This window comes from Canis aureus, chromosome 13, assembly GCF_053574225.1.
Source record: "Canis aureus isolate CA01 chromosome 13, VMU_Caureus_v.1.0, whole genome shotgun sequence".
NCBI classification, from domain to species: Eukaryota; Metazoa; Chordata; class Mammalia; order Carnivora; family Canidae; genus Canis; species Canis aureus.
The window spans coordinates 61039695-61064504 of NC_135623.1; the positions used below are offsets into that span (position 1 = coordinate 61039695).

Genomic DNA, 24810 nt, shown 5'->3' on the forward strand with positions numbered 1-24810 from the left:
CATACACTCTTTTCTTGGGCAATTGTTTTTATACTTTTTCCACCAGTTGCCAGTTAAGTACAATGTGTTCTCATAATTCCAGGAAGTAGTGTTAGCTGTCAAAAATGATGTGTTGCATAATCAGTAACAATAAATAGGCTAATTCTTTGAAGCAATTCCTGCTGGAAGGTGTGTAAGAATATCCATTGGAAAGTGCCAGAGTATACCTGCCAACAACTGAAACTTAGGAGTTGAAAGACTTAGGGAGATAAATAAGGAAATATGCTATAACTGTCTTGAAATATTGAAATATTAGACCAGGAAACTTTGTGAAAGTACACAGTGATCCCTTGTTTTGTGTGGCAAAGTGTCTCTTATAGGCAAAAAGTTATCTATTATTAACCCACTTGCACTGCTGGATCCTAACAGTGTGTTTTGTAAAACAAAAAATAAAACAAACAAACAAACAAAACACACACATGTCAATATGGAGGAAAAAGAATCCTTTGCTATTCAATACCCATCCCATGGAAGGTACTCTATAAATTTTTGGTAAAAAGGGAATGAATGAAATGTAGTCACTGAGCAACTAGTCTGAAGAGTAAAACCCTCTCCCTGTGAAAAATTTAGAAAAGGCTTAAGAAAGAAGACTCTAGTTAACAATATAAAAGCTTAGATGATTAGTAGATAATCTTTCCTCTTGGAAAGGGAGGGAGTCAGAGTGTTAAGTTGAGGTCTGAATAGTAACTGACTGAGTTAGGGTTGGGGGCCTAGATCACTTGACTATAGGCCTAAGTGGCTGAGCCAAGTTGAGACTTGAGAGGCAGTCTTGGGAAGAAGCCAAAACAGAAGTAGGCAGATGTCCAAAAGAATCACCAGAAGTTCTCTTCTGAAACAGAAAAAAACAGGTTGAGGTAATGGAGTAGAAACCAGGAAAAAAACTGGAGGGCTGGGGCCTGAACAAATTCTTGGAAACTAAGGAAAATAATTGCAATAGCTTAGAAAATAAAGTGAAGGCACTAATGTGGAGATCCCTAGTAGTATTCTGATATCTATTGCACCCTTACTGTCTTAGTAATAACAATCTTAATGTTCATTGGATACATTGTGATTTAGGAAAAAAGTAAGGACATTCTTCCTTCCTCGCAGCTAGTTAGGGCCAAGTGACTACATTTTGGCAATGAACTATAGCAAAATGCTAATATGAATCAGTGGCAATACTTATTGCATCAGGCAAAATCAGACATTGCTGCATTGAAAAAAAACAACTTAAGAATGAAATTTCATTTTTATGGACCACGTAAGTCAGTACTATATATTAGTCTCATTTAATTTAATATATTTCCTTTTTTTTTAAATGTTCTTTTTTTAAATTTTTATTTATTTATGATAGTCACACAGAGAGAGAGAGAGAAGCAGAGACACAGGCAGAGGGAGAAGCAGGCTCCATGCACCAGGAGCCCGACGCGGGATTCGATCCCGGGTCTCCAGGATCACGCCCCGGGCCAAAGGCAGGCGCTAAACCGCTGCGCCACCCAGGGATTCCAAGAAGTCTGGCAAAATCCTGGAATAAAAAACAAAATGTAAACTTAAACTCATATAACACATTGATTAATAAACATTCATCCAAAGACATTGTAAAAATTGTCCAAAAAAGAGAAAGATTTCAATGCAAATTTATATTTTCCATTGAACGGAATATTGATGAATACAATAATAATTTGATCTCACAGCAATCTGCTTATAATTATAATTTATTACCAACTCCAGAAAAAAGTGAGCAACGCCTGTTGATAACGATTAAAAAATAAAATGTACTTGAGCTTGTGATTTGATTGCGTGAATTATGATGAGAAATCATTCCTTTTTGGGGTTGAAGGAGTAAGCTACTGACATGAGAAAATTCTCTCTTTCATCTCTCAAGGTTTTGAGTACCTCATAAGCAGAGGCACTGACTGCTTTTGTTATAGGTTATCTTTCCACAGATATTTGTATAGCAAACAGCCTTGGAATATAGAGATACTGTCTCCCTCTGGGACAGAGGGCTGGTTTGTTTATTGTCTACTATAACAATGAAGATAATGTCTCTCTCCTGAGCAAAGGTTGTGTGTAGATTTGCTTGTAATCTTACACAAGATTAGAGTGTGCTAAGCCAGAGAACCCTTTCCTGTAACACAACCCCCTGTGTGTATAGGCATCAAGAAGCCCTGCGGTAACTGGGGTCTGTGGAACTGGTGCAAAGGAATGCTGATGCTCGGGTTATTGCTATTGGTGTGAGTAATCAAGTTGCCCTCACTCTGATTCAGGGTAGTGAGTAGTGTCTTCTGTGCATCTACGAAACTGTGGCAATCTAACTTCGCTTGCAAGCAAGGTACAATCTCAAACCCTTCCCAATTCTTGGTAGCTACTACAATTTGGAGACCTCAATACAGTCTGCCATATAGAAGTAAAACACTTGTATACACCCCAAATCACCAGGAACAAATAAATGGAGTAACCTCCTTATGCGGGAAGTAACTCATGACAGCCTAAAGAGCTACAAGAAATCATCTTCCAATTGGTTTGGGATAGGCCAACACTCCTGGAACACTTAGAATGTTTTTAGCAGCAGCTCTAAGAGAAGCCAACTCAAAACTCAGATGTAGAAACTTCCTATGTTGCGGCCTGGCAACAAGAGGTAAGTGGGACCAATCGAAGTCTTTGTCCAAGGATGCTGATTGGGAAAGAGAACCCGACCGCAGTTGCTACTGCCTGGACCCGACAATGAGAAGTGCTACTAGGATCTAGTCAGAGCTGGGAAATCTCAGGCAAGTCAAACTTCTGAGGAAGAAAAATGCGAGTAGAGAGATAGAAGGAGAGCTACTCTATGAAAAGTTGGAAGAGGAAAAGTGTAAATGCACAGAGGGTAAGAGAGAAGCAATGAAGCCGCTTGGCCTGAGAGAAAGGGATGGAGAGCCGGAGCGTAGCTCATCCTCGGAGCTGCATGGTCTCCTGACTGTTGCCCCCTTCAGTTTCCTTTCCTGTCCATGCCCGTTCCCACAGTGAGACTCAGTTCTCATTAAATTGTTTGCATGAGTTTATGTTCCTTGCAACAATGACAAAACTCTACAGAGAACATATACCAATGACGTTAAGGTACCTCCTTTGTTTCCTGTTAAGGGTTAATTCTGAGCCCTCAATAGGAAAAAAAAACCCTGAGTAGTTAATAAATCACTTGTAAAAAAAATCACAAACACAACTTGCAGTCCATTACTCTTAAAATTCAAATCATTACGTGTATATGTATTGTTATTGGATAATCATCTTGAACTCATTGAAAATAAGTGATCAAAAGGGACCTTTTACTTGTTTTAAGATGTCACAAAACATTTCCTCCACAAAGGTTGCCAGAAGTTTCTTTTTGTCCTGATGGCATCAGAAATCACATAAAAAAAAAAATCTATGACTAAAATGGTTTTTTTTGTTTGTTTATTTATTCACTTGCTCCTTCAAACAACATTTCTTAAGGTGCCTTTTATACTCTGGGTACGAAAAAAGGGGGAATATTAAAATAAAAGCAAGATACAGGTGTTATTTTCTGAAAATACAGTCTAGAGGGGTCAACAGAGAGCAAAACGTCAAAACAAAATCATGTTTGTACAGACAAGAGTCAGGTTCATAGCAGAGCTACTGTGGTGAACAATTTCAGGAGGCACCATTGACTCAGACCCTGCGCATTCTTTCTGTATGTTCTTTGTATTCAGCACCTTGTATGAAAATGGTACCCTGAGGACTTGAGCAGCGCTCTGGTCCTGACTTACAGCCTCGTATCTCATCACACGGAAGGAAATACTAGAGCTGGATGTGGGAGTGGGACCTGTGGTCAGCAAAGAAGAGGGGTGGAATGCAATCCAGACAGTAGATATCGTTCATTCTGGATTTGACTCAGCATCCCTTCCTCCTTCCTTCTATGTGCATGCCTGAATTACAGGGAGAGAGAGCTAAAACCCGTTTCCTAGACCTCCTGGTAGCCTCGTCTGAATGCAATTAGGTTATGCTAATTAGATGCATTCATCCGAAATTTGGAATGTGGCTCTTCTAGTAAAAGCCATTTTCTTGCTGTTATTTTAACTAGCAAATAGTGTCATAGAGACGTTAGAGTTTATAAAGAGAGTAGAAGGGGCACCTGGGTGGCTCAATCAGTTGAGCGTCGGAGTCTTGATTTCAGTTCAGGTCATGATCTCAGGGTCCTGAGGTCCAGCCCCACATAGGGCTCTATACTCAGAGTCTGCTGAGGTTCTCTCCTTCTCCCTCGGCCTCTCCCTCCTCCTCCCGCCCCTCTGTCTCTCTCTCCTTCTCTCTAAAATAAATAAATAAATCTTGAAAAAAAAAAAAAGTCTGTAGCAGCTAGACTTACTATCCAAGCGTCTGGTGGATCTAAAGGCAGTTAGAGAATCAGCATACCTGGTTCTAGTTACCAGCATCGTGTGCCTTTGAACTCATCACTCCGGTAGCAGACCTGTGACTCTCCTCTGCCAGCCCTTCTAATCACTTTGTAAGCATTTAATTTCCTGCATGAAATCCCTTTCTGCTTGAAATATCTGTCTACCACACTAAACCCTGGCTGATACAGCGTGTTCAAAGGCGAGGAGATATGAGCAAAAATCTTGCGGTCTGGGAGTGACTAGCTGCTAGGTATGTTGAGCCAAAGATGCTTTTAGTGGCAGAAAATACAGATGAAAGAGTGTGTTTTGTAAAGATTGTACAGAGTTTTAAAGTTCTGCTTCTCCCAAATACTTGGCATCTAGTAGATTTTCGTTAAATGTTTGTCATATGAAATAGTATTTAAAATCTGTGGTGTTTGGTCTTTGTCTTCTTGTAGAGGTGGAGCCAGTGGAGCTAGCAAAGAACAATTAAAGGCTTCTTAAGGGAATAACACGATGAGATTTGTGTTTCTCCTTTATAATTCTCCAAGGATAACTTGAGTTGGAAAGGGCTAAGGATAGAAATGCTATAACAGATGGGTCTGTAACTTATAAGGCTATTGAAAAAAAAACCAAGTTCATAAATTTGGTCACATTGTTTGCAAGGTTTATCATGTGATTTTTAAATAGTTAAAATATTGATAAAGTTTGAGCTAATAAACATAATAAACTTTGAGTTACTGAGAATCTTTAAAAAATTAAATATTCATCAAGATCACTTACTTTGAAAGCTATCAGATGGAGGTAATTATAAATTTGTTAACATCATTGCCACACAGTGGCACCAATTTGGCTGGGTAAAAAGATGTTTTTCACACATATTTAGCCACTATTATATGAGTTTGTTTATGGGCCTCAGACTGTCTATGGCTGATATGAGAACACAAGGTGGTATTTTATCATATAAAATGATTATGTAGGATATTTTTGTATTCTTTATCAGTGTCAAATAGAGGTCATCTATAGTCGTGCATTACTGCATTTGCTGAGTAATGTGTCCCCAAACTTTGGAATGAAATTTGGATGGGGGAAATTTGGAGAAGACCAAACTGCACAGCCTATCTTGCTAACTCATTTAAGAGAGGAAACTTTAAAATATTGGACATTGTTTGAGAATATGAAAAGGAAATTTCAAGCTACAAGGTGACAAAATAGTTGGAGAGTTGCAATATTTAAGAAGACACTTTCTCTAACTTACATTTCTTTACGGGAAAATCAGCTGAATTATGTGAGTTTTAATTTATAGTCTTTGGAAACTTCCTTTTAAATAAAATATAACCATCTACACATATCTCTGTTGTATCACTTACCAACATTGTATTATAAATATTTTCAAGTATGTCTGTGTGACAGAGAGAACACTATGTGCTTTTTCTGCCCATTTCATTTCTTTCTGGCCAAGTAGATTCTATTTTCCATCCTTCTTTATCATCAGGTTGGGACCAAATGATGTATATAACTAGTAGGCTTGCTTATAAAACCCCCTACACAGTTTTCCACATTCTACCTTCCTTTTCCTCTTTTATGGCGATTTTAAAGATCACACACTGAAGTTAATGGAGCCACTAAATAGAAAGAGCCTGAATTTCTGAGTCACTGCCCAGAAGACTCTCACGGTCAACAATTCCCCTCCCCTACCACACACATATTGATCCATATGAGGTTGTGATAGAGGCTGGAAATTAACCTTCATTATGTTAAGCTGCTGTGCTTTTGATACTGTTTATTATAGAATCAAACCCACTTTGTCTCATTAGATTGTGCACGCTCCCTGAACTCAGAGGTCTTATTTTACTTATCTCTATCTCTAGATATTTACCGTAATATCTGGGACAATGCCTAACATCTATTAAGTATTCAATATATGGTGAACAAATAAATAAATGAGTATTCTAGACAAGAGATTAAGAGGTACCTTTAACTGAGGCATTGACAGGAAGTAGTACAGGCGTATCTATTTACAGAGATCTTCATGGATGAAGGGGAGTGGGAAGTACAGGCTTCCAGGTATAGAATGAATAAGTCGCAGGGATGACAGGCACAGCATCGGGAATGTAGTTGAATAGTTGATGGTATCGTAATACCATCAGGTGACAGGTGGTAGCCACACTTGTGGTGAGTATAGCATACTACATAGACTTATCAGACCACTGTTGTATACACCTGGAATTAATGTAACATTGTGTGTCAACTATACTTCAATTAAAAAAAAAAAGATGTCTTCGGTTGCAAAATTTTCTTAAAAGAGAATGCTTACTTTCTTAAATATGCAGTTCTTCAGAAAACAAGCTGTATTTTAAAAGTATATGGCTTTTAAACACACAGCAAATACTGTGTCAGTATTCACACCTTTTTAAAAACTTTTCTGAGTGTATCTGGGATTGTTATCAATGAGAGGCAATGCAAACTGAAATTAGTTTCATGTACAAGTTTTGGAGTCAGTTTGATTAATTTTAATTCGTGATGCCACATGTTGTAACCTAATTAACTCTTTAATTTATTATGTGATTTAATTTTTAAAGCAGTTTTATGTCTACTGGAAAATTGAGTAGAAAATTCAGGGAGCTTGCTTATAACTCTTTCTTCCTCAGTTTTTCCTATTATTAACATTTTGTGTTAGTGTACAAGACTTTACATTGTGCAAGATGTGTTTAATTTTTTGTTGTAATTGATTAGCCAATCTTGGCACATTATTACTAACTAAACTCCATACTTTATATTAGGGTTTACTTTTGGGTTCTTTATTGTGACGTGTTGTAAATGTATGATGACATGCAGCCACCATTACAAGATTAGATAGAATATTTTTATTGCTCTAAAAATTCCATCTCCTCTTTCCTCCTTCCTTCTGAAGCTCTGGCAACCACTGATCTTTTTACTGTCTCCATAGTTTTGCCTTTTCCAGAATCTCATATAGGTGGAATCATGCAGAATATAGTCTTTTCAGATGGTTTCTTCTACTTAGCAATATGCATTTAAGTTTTCTTCATGTCTTTTCATTGCTTGATAACTCACTTCTTTTTATCACCAAATGATATTTCAATGTATGGATGTATCACCATTTATTTATCCATTTACCCATTAAAGGACACTTTGATTTACTCCATATTTTGACAATTATGAATAAATCTGCTTTAAATATTCATGTGCAGATTTTGCATGGACATAAATTATCAACTCATTCAGGTACACAAAGGAGTGAGATTACTGGATCATATGTTAAGAAAACTGCCAAACTGTTCTCCGGAGTGGCTGTACCATTTTGCATTCCCATCAGCAACAAATGAGAGTTCCTTTTGGTCCACATTCTTATCAACATTTGGGGATGTCTGTGCTTTGGACTTTAGCCATACTAATAGGCATGTCATGGTTCTTAAATTTTTACTTCATGGTACTTAATTATTTCATTTATTTATTTATTTATTTATTTATTTATTTATTTATTTATGATTTTTAATTTATTCATGATAGATACGCAAAGAGAGGCAGAGACACAGGCAGAGGGAGAAGCAGGCTCCACACAGGGAGCCCGACGTGGGACTCCAGGATCACGCGCTGGGCCAAAGGCAGGCACTAAACCGCTGAGCCATCCAGGGATCCCTCTTTCATTTATTTTTAATGTAAAAATAGGAAAATAGTAGGGAATTGAGGTCTACACCTGAGAATCCAGGCTTAATTTATGTGGGTCTTAGATCCCTTATTTAAGTGTTAGACTCAACTTTAATTTATGAACAAGAGGAGACTTCAGGTGGAAAACATGCCTCTGAGAATTAAAATTCTATGCCATTTATTTTATCCTTCACTCACTCCAGTATCTTCTGGCCTACATTCAAGTGCAGGTCGAACTTCTGTGATGACTGAATGAAATGACACTGAGGAGACAGTCTCGACTCTGGAACAAATGGCCCCACTCTTGGCCCTGAAAGTAGTTGTACATAATAACCCTGCTTATAAATTTGAGCTTGTTATAAAATAAGCAGGTGGGAAATGGGCATTAGCAGCTGGCCTAAAACTCCTTTAGATGCACTGAATCTTTTACTCTCATCCCTGCAGCTGGGAGTTCTGACACACGGATGCATAATGGTCATAGAATGGCTAAATATTAGGACACAGGCACAAAGCTAGGGACAGTGATACAGTTGCTTATTGCAGAGCACCCGAGATCTGTTAACATTCTGCAATGACTATCAGGTGCTGAGTGAGATTTTTAAACGTGCTGAGAATGGATAAGCTAAATTCCTCACCACAAAAGCACATTCTACCGTGGTTCACACTTCCCTTTTGGCATAAGCTTCAGGATGACTGCTCTAAGCTTGACCTTCATATGTAAATATTATTTGAAAGATAAAGGTAAAAAATTCACGCAATTCTGAAAATTTCCAACCGCTTCTCCACTACTGATGCTGAGAGGAGAAGTTGGAGAATGGGCGGTAGATGTTTTCCTTTATGCCTGCTTGGTCATGTTATAGAAAAACTTATTTTTTTCTTATTTTTCAAATGGAAAGCTGGGGTAAACCTGGCTGACAGGCCAACTGACAATGTTATGATAGTACTAAAAGCCAACTTATTTGCTAAATATACTTCAGTGCAGCTCCCTGGTGATTTAATGATATTGAAGTTTATCCAAAGGGGTCATAAATTCACTTTTATATGTTTTGACATTATAGATAAAGAAATTACTGACACTTTTCATAATTTAATTATAAGTCACACATAGCTTATTTAGTACTAGATCTAAATATCCTTAGAGCATGCTCACTTACTGCAGATATGTACAGAAGAAGAGAGCAAGAAGAAGATGTTTCAGCTTGATTTCAAAATTAAAGCTAGTGTGTTAAAGCTATTTTGTAAATACCAGACACATTGAGGGTATTTGTTCCATCTAATCATTAGTTATATAGTATGATTGCTTAGACATCATCCTTTCCTTTCCTTGATTCACATCATAGTAAGGCCAATAAATGTTTACTAACTGTGGTGAATTATATATTCTTTTTCCACAAATATTCAGTCTTTTCTCTTGCCACTGAGAGAAATGTACTTCTATACCCTGTGAGTTCTGGGTCTGATTGTGTAGCTCGCTTTAACTAATGGAATATGGTAGGAGCGCCATTTTGACAATTCTGGACTTTAAAAGACAAGTTTCCACCAACTTGTGAAGCACACCTAAATCCAATTCACAACCTGAAACACAGCTTTAGCACACAGCCTGCAGCCAACAACAAGCAATATGAGTAAAGTCTGAGTATTTGTGGTGTAAGTCATTAAGATTTTGAAATTTTTCTTTTTCTTTTTTTTACAACGGAACATAATATTCTTGAAGCTAAAAATGGAGGTATCAGCACTTAGAAGTGAACCATTTTCCACAATAACAACAAATACATAAATAGTTCTAGCATTGGCTTGGGTCTTTTTGGTGTGCGGCAAGGAAATTTATAGGAATCCAGAAAAATGGCCACCCATGTTATGCAATAAGGAAATATTTAGCTAAACTGTTGAATGAAAATAGCTAGGAGGCTGAGAATGTACTTAAGATATTTAGAGTTTGGAGCGGGTTGTCATTTGATACGCTTATAAAACTGCTATAAGAAAGAATAAGCTGAGAAAGGATCTCTGTGGTTTGCAAGGGAACATAGAGAGTCAAAGGAAATCTAGAGGACTAGAGAATGAAATGGTTTCTCATCTGCAGGTAGTCAAGATGAAAATGAGAAATCTCTTGAGCCAAAATGCTAATTGATACTCATGACATAGCCTGGGGGGCAAAAACAAGGCAAGGCTGTGACAATCACAGATTTCTTTAAGACTTCTGATTGGATTTGTGTGGCCTCCGCTAATTCTCTTCAACTGGATAAAATGGCTGAGGAAAAAATGACAAATCCCAGGGAGAGCTGATAAACATAAAACACTTAGAACTAAGTCTAGTGAGGGAGACATGGCTCAAAAGGAATTTTGACATGGCTATAGCCCTGGAATAAAAACCTAAGTCAACAAAGTTTCTGAAAGAATTATATTACTAATGGTACGGCCAGCCTGGATGTAAAAGGCATATGACTGTAATAAACAGAAACGGACATTTGGGCCTCAGTTCTGTGGGCTGGGAGCTGGCTAAGAAAGCAGTTCAGCCCCCCAAATCTCATAAATCTCAATGGCCTCCTAAATTAGGAGCAAAGAAATAATGAGGGAAAAGGTCTTCCCAGATGGTGGTTCCAATACCCATGGAGGAAGTGGATCAGGGATCTATTCCCAGGGAGCCAAATGGGGCCTATCAAGAAATATCTCCTACCCCCAAGAATAGGGAGGATGTTGCAACAATTGGCCAGCAGGATTTCCAAATTGCTGTGGATCAATGATTGTTTTGTGTCTCCCACTTTGCCTTTTCAGATGGTAATGTTTACTGTGGTTAACCTGCTTTGCCCTGAAATGATGTGCTGTGTGTGTGTGTGTGTGTGTGTGTGTGTACAGATAAATTGTGTTTTTATTTCATAGGCCTCAAAATCAAAAGGATCCATATTTAGACATTATATAGACACGATCAAGACATGGAGTTGGACCCTGGTGCCATGATTAGAGGACACTTTTGGATGTCTTCTTTTCCTGCAGTGGAGGTGAGTACATTTTGTGGGGAAAGATACAGATGAATGTGCCCAAGATGGCAGACTGAGGTAGATTGTATTACTGTTCATCAAATATTCATTTGAAATGAGTGTATTTCCCCATCCCACTGAGGTTGGGCTTAGCCATGTGACTTCCTTTAGCCAAAAAAAATGTGGAAGTCACATTGCAATAGAGCTGAGATGAAACTTTATGGAATATTTGAATTCTCAGCAGCTCTCCTGTGCCCTTGCCCTTCATCACATGAGCATCGCATCCCAGGTGGGGGTGCTCTATAGGTGCATCCTGGGATAATAAGAGATGCAAGGAGCATACCTGGACCTGATCCACAGATCTATCTGCATGTAATGTGGAGGAGAGGTCAATATTTGTTGTCAAAAACTACCAGGATTTTGAGGTTTATTACTCAGGTAATCCTGTGAAATCTAATACTGTCATTTCCAAAATCATAATTTCCTAGTGCCAGAGCCAGAAGAGAACCTGATTGCTGAATGTTTGGAACAGTACTTTGGGCAAACAGAATGTTTTAAATAGTCCTAACAGATAAATAAGATATATTTACAAAGCCAAGTATTAGAAACTATCGACTAGAGGGGTTAGAAAAAAAAATCTCAATAAGTAAAACCTCCTGGTGTTTCCTCACACATATTAAAGGACAGATTGTATTATTCACCCATATTCACTCCTCCCTCCAACAATTGGCTAAGAATAGACAAACTGAAAAAAAGATATATTTGGTAATGATGATCAGCTTCCATTTTTTAGACCAGAGGGTTTTGATGATCAGTGGAATCATTTTCACAGAGAAAAGTAATTGAACTAATATTTTTCTCTGACTTTATATACTTGTTTTTATTTCTGAGTGATGGCAACATATACTACATTGGAAAAGGGAGGAAAAAGTCTTTTTCAATTATTACTGAAACCTGTAACATATAGATTACTTAGGGACAGTCTTTAGAGTATTTTTGTAAAAATTCTGTCTCTTTGACCTTCTAATGAGATCTGCCTCGAAGCTCTCTTCTCTGAAGCTGTGATGACTGAGTACATGATTAATGTATTCAGAGGTAGCCAAAATATGTTATTTAACTACTACTTATTTAAATATTATTCCCTCTTTTTTTTTGTCATAGAAAAATGAAACACATACTGTTAGACTGAAGAAGAAGGAAAGGAACATTATGTGTGGGGGAGCTGAGGATGCTTTGACACCTGTGGGACCTCAGTCTGGTCTGGGGGATTATTTATATTTGCTATTTTTGAGTTCATGAAACAGGTCCAAGTGGCAGAGGTAAAGATCTGGGATGTCTCAGTCTGGCACTCACATTTCATTTGGGCTTGATACCAAGACTAGCAGAGTGACAGACCCAAAAACTCCAGATCAATGATCTTCCCAGCTTGATACTTGCAGCTTTCATAACAACTTCCTGGGTAGTTTTGAGTAGTTTCTGTTATATGTCTATAAAAGCTGCATTGAAGCTCTCCCAAGGAGCTTGGGATTGAGGTAAATTGGGTTGCCGTCTGAGAGTTCAATAGTAAAGAAGGTTTAAAGAGATATGTATTCAGTGGTAGAGGCCCAAGAATTTAGCCCTGGGGCAAAAGTATCAGGTAAAAATATTAATGTAACTGAAAAATAGACGGGTCCAACCAAAGGAGGATTAGTCCTATAAGGTAGACTTATAATTCTGACAATTATAAATCTTATAATTGTCAGAAGCAAGTGTTGACTGTGCCTCTCTATTGTCTAGGGCCCCCCAAGATTACACTAGAGCACCGTGCTATACTACAAATGTTCAAGGGAAGCACAACGATACTAATATCCATCTGTTAGACGCTGAACAGACTACTAGGCACCTCATGGTTCGAATATCAGACAGTACTACATTCCTTTCAGTGAAGTCATATCCTTGGAGAGCTGGGTGTTCAGCAATTTCTTTGATTAGTTGCAAGTACCACGTGAAAATCAACATGGAATAGAAATGGGGGTGTTGTCACCCAATCTGCTTTCAAGGTTTGAAAAGCTGTGTAGTGTCCAACAGGGGCATGCCTATTAGTTCTTAATAATGAAATATAAATATATATAGTCTTTTCAATTTATACTTTTTTTTCAAATGGCTCTATGTTATTAACAAATAGGAAATTAATGAACTCTAGTTACTCTCCAAAAAGAACTGTTTGATATTTCCTTCATCCCATGGGCACTGTGAAAACAATTGTGAGGTACTCAGGGTATAATGAACTGAGAAAATTTGGAAGCCTCTGGAAGCCTGCCTTCCTTCCTTCCTTCCTTCCTTCCTTCCTTCCTTCCTTCCTTCCTTCTTTCTCTCCCTCATGTTTAAGTAAGTTCAATGCCCAATTTGGGGCTTGAACTCATGATCCTGAGATCAAGAGTAACATGCTCTACCGACTGAGCCCACCAGGCACCTCCATTCTATTCTCTTTAATGTCAACACACAGTGGATTCACATGCCTAACTTCTAGTTTCAGTTCCTTATCACCAAGGTTCAATATCCATTTCCTTTGGAGGAATATTGCTCAGATCTGAGAACTCTGGCACTTGTGCTACTTAGCAACTGCACCATTAATTATAAATTAATAAACAAGTACCTTTTCTATTTCCCTCACAGCTTTCCTAAACAAAGAGAATGAAGTTCTTGGGGGGATACAAGAGCCATACAAATTCTCACTATAAATTTATACCATAGCATTCTGATTATGCATCAGTCTCTAGTTACTCCTGAAAGTCCATGGCTGGTTGGATGATAGATATTTTTGAGCTTGGAAGGCTGAGAATCAGACTCTGGTCCTTAGAATTTCGATATGGTAATGATGCAATGCTGTTAGGCTTTTTGGAATACAACAGTCTGTCTTACTTCAGGTACTATCCTTGGATTCTTTTTTTTTCCTCTTAAATCTGGAGGAAGTCTGCCTGGATTCAAATCTCATCTCTGTCACCCACCATCTAGCTGTGTGACCTTGGGCAAATTACTTAATCTTTCTGTATTTCAGCTTTCTCATCTATAAAATGAGGAAAATAATAATTACTTTAGAAAGTAGTTGTGAGTATTAAACAAAATAATACATGTTAATTTCTTAGAAGATATCTAGCATATTCTAAACCCTAAATAAATATTTCTTCTTATTTTTGTCTTGTTCTTCTGAATTGTGTTATTGCTATTTTTGGTCATGTTTGCCATGTTTCTTTCATTTTTCAAGCTTCTACATTTTCATCAAATTTTTCTATGTTCACACCTAACATTCAAATGTAAGTTGGATGTCTCATGAAAGTCCTGACTATAATCCAAGTCTGTGAGTGTGGAAAGTCAGGAATACCAAACATACTTCATTTGCTCATCTATATTTGCATGGTCCTCTCAGTTAGAAGAGCCATGTGGCCAGTTTTGGTCAATTATATGTGAATGAAAGTGAAAAGGGATTTTTTAAGTGATTCCCCAGTCTTTTCCCTACCTCAACAAACAGAAAGAACTTGTGTCTTAGAAGATGTAGCTATGAGATAGTGGTGCCTCCACTAAGCTGGATCCTTCATAACTTAGTGGAGTAGAGTCAGCAGACAACTTATATTATATATGTACTATCATTAAGAAATAAACATTTTATGTGTTAAGCCACTGAGATTTCCCAGGTTAGCTGTTCTACATCATATCTAAACTCATACAGTGGGTGTAAATGACCCGTAGGCACCTACTTCATAATAGTGAGCTAACATCAAAGGAATAATTTATATTTAATAAATACTTGCTGAAAAACCTGGAAGTATAGTGTATACATCTTCTAACTTGGAGTCTCTAGAATATCACTGACAGTTGTCAGCTGGGGCTCTGTTCATTTGTAAGTCCTACTGATTTGGGCGTCCAAGCTGGCTCATTCACAAGGCTGTTAGTTGATGCTTGACTTTCAGTTGAGAGCTGATTTGGGGCTTTTGACTAGGGCAGCAATACTTGGCATCTCTGTGTAGCTTCAACCTTTCACTTTATGTCAGTTGGCTCCTCAGAGGGAATAAGCCCACACGAATGAGCATCTTAAGAGAGTCAAGGATGCAGCCACAGTCATTGTATGGTCTAAGACTTGGAAATCCCAGAATGTTCCTTCCAGTGCATCCTATTAATCAGATAAATAAGTCACTGAGGGTAGTCCCCATTCAGTTAGAGTTTACTTCTCAAAGGGAAGAGTGAAAAATAATTTGCATTTACAGCCATCTTTAATCTATCATACCCCCTCTAAAACACATTAACTAACATCCACATTAGTCATCCATATTAATTAACACCACATTAAAATCCACTCACACGTTAAAATTCTTGCAAACAGAGCATTCATGCTTTATCATAATTGAATATCTGTACTAGTGCCTATTTCCGAGATTTTGTCCATTATTTATGTTCATAGTAATTTAACTGCTGAATAAACTCACCAATAGCACAGAAACATCTTCAAATTTTTCCCAAGGTCTTCCACAGTGCCTAGATTTTAGATATCTAATAAATCAATTTTGAATAAATGAAATGAGACATATATATTCTGTATAGAGGGTCAAAGTTAAAAGCTTATCAAATCAACATGTAAAACGTAAACACATCAAGAATTTTTTTTCTTTCTGTGTGGGTGAAGACTTTTTAGTAAGACAGTAAAACAAACAGTTAGAAGCTTCAGGAGTTATTTTCAGTTTTCATATAAAGAGTGATAAATATACGCTTTTGGCCAAATGGATATTGACTTGAGTAAATAGTGTTTCTTAAAAATGCTAGGAAGAACCAAACATTTCAACGCTTAGGAAAAATGTCCTAAAGTAAAGATAGTGTGTGTGTATATATATATATATATATATACACACTATATATATAGTATATATATGAAATATGAGATATTTATATATATGAAATATGAGATATATATATATGAAATATGAGATATATATGAAATATATAGAGAGATATATATCTCTTATATATATATATCAAATATATATGTATGTATTTGTAGTGCAGTCAGAAGAAAAGAGAAAGAACAGATCTCCTAAGAATTCTTAAGAAAAGTATTACAATTAGTGTTATTGAGAGTTTAAGACATTTTCCCCCCAAGTTTACTTGGTTTGTGAGTATATTGGCTTATTCTGAGTTTGCATCAGTTTAAAACTCAGAGGATTAAAATAGAATTGCCAATATTATGTCTACATATTCATGGAAACCAAATGAAGCTTGAATCATATAATTTGTAACAGGACTAAAGGAGGATTGAACTTGCTTCTCCCCCTGCCGCCCCTGTCACCACGACAGAAGCAGCCTGAGAATGGCAGAAAGAATATATGCCTTCTAAACTAAAATCTCGAGTCATTTCAAAACTCTTTCCCTTTGAATTAATTACATACTTTAGTTTGATGCTATGTTCTAATGTAGTCTCCTACATGAGCCCAAAGACTCTCCAAAATAGTCCTTAGAATTCTATTCAGACAAGAAAAATCTGTTAGAAATGAGTATATATAGCACAATATGGAAAAAAATTGTTTTAAATTTAAAATGGGAAAAAAAAACTTTAATTCTGTTTGTAAGACCAAAGGCTTACAGTGTTTCTTTTCAACACATACTTCAAACATCCTTTCCATTGTTATTCATGAATTTTATTATAAAATTCCTTGGCTTCAAATTGCTCTAGGGTTACCAGTTTTTTTCCTAAACCTGCGTGAAAAATTAAGTATTTCTCTATTATTTTGCTGATTGTTCTTTACTATTATAGTTTTCTCCCCTCTTGTGCATTTACTTAAATAATTCCATTTAAATTTAAGTCGTAAATATATAAATGAAAATCTACTCAATATACTAGTAAATTAGCTATTTACTTAGATATTTACATATTTTGGAATTCAAGGGAGCTTGATATTCTTTTTGAACTACTCAGTGAAAATGAATTTTCAAAATTCAAGAACAATATTAATTGAAATTCCTATCTTAATGGTAAGTGAATTTCTAGTACAAAGTAAGACTTTTCTGCAGTAGTTTGAATAACTGATGAATTAAAGATATTTTCCTCTGGAAACTACCAAATTATAAAGCCACATCTAACTTTATAAAGTATTGATTGATTTCTAAAACTGGTCAATATAAATCCTGCCTTAATGCGGCATAAAAGACTTGATTATAAAGCTGGTAATTGTCTTCAAATGTTGTTAATTTGAAAAAGAGCAATTTGTATTGATTAACTAATAAATCTGTAATGAAAATAATAAGACAAATTTTTATCACCATGCCTAGAAAGGGCATTGGAAAGGAGACCCAAGGAAGGAGTATTATGTAAGACTACCAAAGGCACCTTATGTGCCCTCTGGTGCATGGGCATATGTAAGCGGAAGAATCTGGTGGTGGCTGGGAGGGAGGTCGACAGAAATAATTCTCTGATATTTTTCTGAAGGCTTACAGGCAGTCTTCTGGTGTCTAATATATTTGTATTTTTTAAGGGCTTATTGCAGATGACCTTCTTGTGTATGTCTGAAATAAACTTTGTTAGAGTGGTCAATTGCAAGAATTTAGGGAAGATTACTATCATGACTCTGTTTCTAAAATTCTAAAAGGAAAGCAGCATGAATTCAATACCCACTAATTCAGACAGTTACATGATATCCAAAATAGTAAATAGATGAAAATGTTGTATCTTCTTTAGGTTTATTTCCTTTGAAATTTTAGGAAATTTATATTGTACAATTGGGTCTTAAGAGCAAGACCTAGGGATTGCGCAATGATAAGGAAATTGTCTAATTAGCCGTTTCTTTCTTTTTTAAAAATTTTATTTTTATTTTTTTTAAATTTATTTGACAGAAATTTTTATTTTATTTATTTGACAGAAAGAGAGAGCACAAGCAGGGAGAGCAGCAGGCAGGGGGACAGGGAGATGCAGGCTTCCCGATGAGCAGAGAGCCCAACGCAGGGCTCGATCCCAAGACCCTGGGATCATGACCTGAGCTGAAGGTAGATGCTTAACCGACTGAGCCACTCAGGCACTCTTAATTATCAGTTTCTATCTTTTTTTTCCCTGAAAAAAAAAAAAATCTGAAGTCAGGAAATAGCTGAAGTTGAATAATAAATAGAAAATAAATAATTCCATCTAGCCAAGAGGTTAACCACATACAAAAGCCGGGCATTTTTATTAACTACAGCATTATTTTCCTTCTACATTACCTTGTTAATACCTCCTTCCATATCCATGGTATCATCTTTAGAAACTGAGTCTTATTATATTATAATATCTGCTCTTTTTTTAAAAAAAGATTTTATTTATCTATCTATCATTATTTATTTATTTATTTATTTATTTATTTATTTATTTATTTATTTATTTGAGACACAGAGAGAGGCAGAGACACAGGCAGAGGGAGAAGAAGGCTCCATGCAGGGAGTCCGACGTGGGACATTGGACGCGATCCCAGGTCTCCAGGATCATGACCTGGGCCAAAGGCAGCACTAAACTGCTGAGCCACCAGGGCTGCCCCAATATCTGGCCTTTTAAAAACCATACTCACGAGAGGAATTTAAGTGGTGACTATTATTACTGATCTATAGAGATCTGTTGTGTAGTAAATATTTGCCACACTTGGTGGTACCCAGCATTTGCTGATGGTCTTCCTTTACTTGAGAATGCAGTTCCATGGTAGAATGTGAGGGGTGTTCCTAGCTGCATTGCCTTCAGGCATGATTTTCTGTGTATTTGGTTGTTTCAACCAAGATAACTCATGTTTTTCATCTCTCTCTAACACACACACAGACACGCACACAAACAAACACACACTTCCTGACAAAGAGGAGAAAATGCCTTATTATCAGATGTTGATTTATTAAAATACATAATATTTATATATATTTACTAGCATTTTCCAAAATACATAAGAAAAATGTCTTGAGGAGAAAAGTATTATAAATGAAAAATATTTCACATTCATCAAACTTCCCTTTTTTCATGTGCTGGACATTGGAATTTGATGATGAAGATAGAAAGAATATTATCAGGGCGCCTGAGTGGCTCAGTCGGTTAAGCATCTGCCTTAAGCTCAGGTCATGAGGCCGGGGTCCTGGGATTGAGCTCCATGTCAGGCTCCCTGCTCAGTAGGGAGTCTGTTTCTCCCTCTCTCTGTCCCTTGCTTGTGCATGCTCGCTCTCTTTTTCTCAAATAAATAAATAAAATATTTTTTTAAAAAGGAATAATTTCAATGGTGAGGCTAGTATGCAAACTTTTCTCTCATAGTGATCTGGATACTTATCAAATATTAAACCAGATTAATTGCATACCCAGTGTGATTTTCTTTAACACATACACATATTACAGGGTAATTCCTGATATCAGAGAGACCAGCAGGTGTGCTGAGAATGAGTTGCATGCAGGCTAGTCAAGGTGCAGTATTTGTAGAGTAGTCTGTGCCCCATTTACAGTCGAGCTATCCAAGGTGCACATCTCTCAGACAGACCAAGTCAGATTCTTCAGGGAGTAGAGCAAGGGATATTCATTTTTCATATGCATTCTCTGGATGGTTGTAAGACACACTATGGAAAATTTGAGGGTAAAGTGTAAATTTCTTCTCCAGAAAGACTTAACTCTTAAGATGAAAATAGAGGAATTAATAATACCTTTAATATTTTGCAGCATATTTAGCACATTCAAAACGTCGGGTTGTAATTGTTACCTTTTTAAACTGCTAAGTTTAAGATGACAATGTTTTCCTCATCCGACAGAAAACTGCAGCAAAAATGCATGGTTTCAAATTCTTCCAATTAGGAAAAGTCCTAAGATTAGGATTAGAATACAATAGTCTTAAAATTCCAGTTGTGTACACCATTTAATTCCTTGCTATTTTGATTTCTTAAGCTTCTTTTCTGCCGCAACACCACTATGTCAAGCTTCCGCAGTAAGGCACAGTATTAAGGCAAGTATTAATAGACCAATTTAGGCCATAACCCCCAAGTGTCTCAGCAATCTGTTTAATTTGGCTATGACAACTAACCCAGCTATAATATTTCAACAGGTTTGAAAAGTCACCCAGAACCATATTTTAGAGTATGACTCAGGTGTAGGCTGGACTAAAGACTCAGAGGTGTATTTCTTTATGCCAGTATTTGATTGACCATGCAGAACTTTCTAACAGGTCTGTTTTTGTTGCACTATTTGCCCTGGCTGGGGATCCTAGTTTTCTGGTGTTGAGTCCTAATATCACTAGAATCTTGAGAAATACCTGTGTCTTCAACCCCTTACCTCACTACAGAGCATAATCGGTATTATAGTCCAAGCAGGTAGACTAATATAGAATTATAATAAACAATTTTTCAACATTTTCCTTTTGGCTAGTGCTAGTTAGAACTGTTGTATCCTTTGCGTGCAGAATTACAACAGCTAGTAGAAATGAATTAGTTAAGTGGGTGTTAGAATACGGTGAAGATTCAATGGAATGGCTCTGGGTTTAAAGTCTTAGAGATTAGGGAAAATCTTCACTCTGCCTCGGTGATATATTCACTGGGATCATGTCCAAATCTATCCTTGGAAGAGGCAATTGTAGTACCAGCTTTTAACCTATGTTTTTTTGTGTTCAAAAGGTGGATAGGTGACATCCTTTAGAATAGTCATGCAATGCACTAACATCATTGAACACATTCGTTCTTTTGCTTACTTTTTCCAATGACATCCAGTCTTTGATGTTGATCATTTTTGTTGGCTCATTAATTCAATTTTCCTTTGTTCAATAAAATCTCCAAATGCTGATGTTGAATTGCCAGGAATAAAGATACTGATGATAGAAATGGCACCAGAGAAATCATTGCTATTCTTGGCCACAGACATTTCCAGTCTGAACAATAGCTGTTTTCTTCATGGCTTTCACCAATGTCATATTTTAAGCAGAGATTTTGTGAGCTCAACAAATGAATGGAAAAGGCTGCAAAATACCTTGCAGAAATATTTCACAGGTAAGCAGGAAATTTGGAATAGATTATCAGAACAGAAAAGTTACAAAGAGATGTCTAGGGCAAAAGACAAAGCAAAATTGCTGAAGCGTTCTTTAAAGTACGGTGTGATTCAGTCAGCAGCTTAGCTACTATTTTTGGGTCCAACTGATTTTGAGTCCATGGCTGTATGGAGAATTAAAGGAGGGAGGTCAAAAGATTAGGCTATTTGAAGATTTAAAAACTATTAACAATGTAAGTTTCATAAGAATATAATGATCTTAAGGTATTTCATAACTCAGTATAATATAGTTCATATACTTTATAATGATAATTAATTGCCTAAATCAAAATTTTCAGATTGCAAATAGAGTCAAACCTAGAGTTTGATGGATATAATGATAATTAGGGAGGATAGAAGTAAGATGCTTATGTTATAGATTTCTTTCTTTCCTGGCTTTTCCATCAAAGCATGAATAGAAGGTAACATATCCAAAGAAAACTATAATTGCCAAAACCAAAAGTTCAGAGTAATAAGGAGTTTACTAAAAATTATCTAAAACCTAGGGAAATTTTCTGAGTTTATTCAAATCTTTATCTTTTTATCTCTCCAGAGACCCTCAAGAGTGATGGCCGCCCCTTCAACAGTTCTTCCAATCTTCAAAATCTTTTTTTTTTGCTATATACTGTTTTTTTCTCTTCACTCCTTAGTCATCTCTATATAATTTGAATCAGTGTCATGATAATGAAGATAATCCTTCTCAGGCTCTTTCTTTTGGATCACCACCACTATTCCTGGCAATCAGAGGTACAATGAAAAATTCTCATTATTGGATAATAGTAATGATGGTTGGTGTGGGGGGAGTAGAAAGACATATACTTTCTTTTTTGTCTCAATATATAAGTAAAAAAAAACGCCCCGGCCTAACATCTCTAGTTCTCAAGGCTCTTAAAAAATAGACCAAATTGAAATACGTCTCTTGTTTTCCCACCTGCCTGAAATGACAAAATAGTTAGTGTTCCTCCTTTTTTAATTTAATACGACACATTTGTTTACACCTAATGTAATGGTAATGTTTAATGGTAAACATTAAATAAGTATGCGCTGAAATGAATTTTACACTATGAGACAAAAATAGTAAGGCTGGGCATAAAATTTGTAGTTTAAAATTTATCTGAGTGAAGAATCTATGGTATACCAGTGAGTTATACACTTTCTAAATTATAAAATGTGATATAAAACTCATGTGTTATTATGATTTTATATCTTTTTTTCTATGTGCTATGCAAACCAAATCTTGTACTTTGAATATAACTATTACTAACAATAGATTTGATGATAGAGGGAAGAGTTGGAGCCACTTCTCTAACAAAATCTTTTGAGAACCAAAGAAATACAGAATGTAAATAAGCTAAGATCTATGATATACAAATATAATGTAACCACATATTTTTTTTTCTGCTGGAATAAGTAAAACATTAAGGGAACTGCTCATAAAAGCCAACCATAATAAATGTTTTGCTCAGTAAAGCCTCTAATCTGAATCTTACATACAGCCTTTTCCTTGGGAAAAACAAAGTCACATAGACCCCACAGATACTGCAGTGTAAATCTGTCCTCAACTCATTGCCTCCTTGTTGTCCTAGGCTGTGGTGGCTGGAGCCTACTGCTACCCGCCAACTGCTAAATATTGTTAGATATTCTGTGAGCCAATTGTTAAAGACAGCCATTAATAAATATTAATTTACATAAACTTACAAATAAATAAATTACATTAAAATTAAAGACAATAATTAAAAGTCATCACTTTTTAATGATATTACCACTTGTCACAATTATTCTTTCAGTATTCTTTTGAGATGATTTATGTCTGATGATGGAAGTACTATAGAATTTGGTGATATTGTACATCTCTTCCCAAATCCATAATTAAGGATCTCATGTCACACAAAGAGTGGGAATATTTTACGGGACTTGGTAAATGTTATAAATCAGGGATTGTTTCCCCCCTTGCAGAGCTGGTTGTTAAACATTTCCTAGCACATCACTATTTCTAGGTCACCATTTCTGTTCAGGTGTGTATAAGAATATGATGAAAGTCATCTGTGTAGAATAAATTGCATCCTCACCATCCTAGAAATTATTCCCCAAGGCTACAGTTAGGAAAATATTATCATCCAATAGCCTATCCATTTACAACGAAAGAATGGAAATTTCGATATCCTCTGTACATGATGCATGAGAGCTTTTGCTCCTAGCCACAGCACCGCACTGACTTCAAATTCCAGTTCATTCGTATTTGACATTAAGGTTCTTGCCACATGAGAATTTTACCACTAAGTGTGCTTGGCCTTGCACTGGCAAAGCATGCGGACTTCCTAACACAAAGATACCAAGTCCAAGTCTCAGGCAAGTCTCTTGACTATTACTGATCTTAAAGCTTCTCAGGTATATCTAAGTGTTGAAAAATTAAAACTGACTTTCAATTTTATCATTAATGTATCTTGTCGTGTTTTTTATAAGTCCCCACTAATTGCATATTTCTCCTGTCCCTCTCATATTTTTGTTTCCTAAAAGGCAAAGCAAGAAATTCTTTGCAACGTTTTATTAAAGAAATTAAGTCCCACTGAGACAAAATAGTCCCCTAAAAGTGTCACATTTATGACACTTTCTAACAGAGAGTGAAATTATCATTTGGTGAGTGGTCTGGGGACCTGTTAAACTAATTGATTCAAATTCAGGTATGGAAAAAAAAAACAAATTCAGATATGGTTTATAATGATACATATTTTAGATGTGTTTCTCAATCATTTTTACATATTGCCTCTCTAAAGAGAAAAAATAAAAGTAAATATAAATTCTTCCTAACAAGAGAAACTAAATACTAAGGAATATGGTTTTGTCAGATAAATTTGAGCTTTGGGGGTCATCAAACAGTACCATACATGTTATCTTTGCACCCCCACCCCCTAACCCAGAGCCAATTTTCATCATGTTGGGGGTAATGTCATCCCTGTTGAGAATGCATATGTCCTTCATTCTGAGAGTGTACTTCAAAATGTCCAAGTTTAGAAGATTTGCCTTTTATTAGAGAAGCTGATTATATGGAGACATCGCATATATATTTATCAGATTGGCTTCTTTCAGTTTTCAGACACCAGGTTAGACATCCAGGGATACTGTATTAACTCATAGGCAGTCTAGAGAAGTGGCATTCACTAAAATGATCACTGGATATATGTAGCAATTTATAGTTAAATTAGCAAAATAAAAAAATTCATTTCACTTGTCATAATTTGCATACTTACTTGCCAATTATGTCTTATTTCTTTTATAAAAGAAATAGTACAGATAATAGAATATTTTCTTCATTACAGAAAGTTGTATTGGTAACACTGCTCAAGAGCCTCCTACTCAAAGTGTGTTCCATGGACCAGGTACTGCTGTCTAGTTAATTAAAAAAACAGATTCCTGAGCTCCATCCCAGACCTACTGAATCACAATTTGCACTTTTCATAAGATACCCAGGGTTTCATATGAGAACATGTCAGTGCCACCAAAAAGTCATTCTTTGTCTGCCTTTAAATATTAACTTCCTTGCAAATACACCACATTAGGATGTGCTTAGTTCTTGAGATGTAGAGGTCAATACTCTATCTGCACTATTTTTTTTTAAACCCAATGCCCAAACAACAATTAAGTCATTGTAAACTTATTTTATAGATAAGGATGATAATGATATGTTTATGACTTTCCAAGTTGTCTTGTTTAACTAAACAAGTTAATCATTTGCTATAATTGTTTGAACCCATACATCTTTTAA

General features: G+C 36.2%; 1 long non-coding RNA gene across 3 annotated transcripts in view; it reads right to left on the reverse strand.

Moving 5' to 3' along the window:
• Positions 1-1377: 1377 nt before the first annotated feature.
• The window catches only part of LOC144282605 (uncharacterized), a 55342-nt gene continuing 31909 nt past the window's right edge, over positions 1378-24810 (reverse strand). The window contains exons 3-4 of one of the 3 annotated variants that reach the window (XR_013351092.1): positions 19738-19837; positions 17885-18095 (exon numbers count right to left, since the gene is read on the reverse strand). This is a non-coding gene — a long non-coding RNA (uncharacterized LOC144282605). Of the gene's footprint in view, positions 1544-17884; positions 18096-19344; positions 19598-19737; positions 19838-24810 lie in introns of those variants that run through there. The other 2 variants (XR_013351093.1, XR_013351095.1) reach the window with 2 other exon arrangements.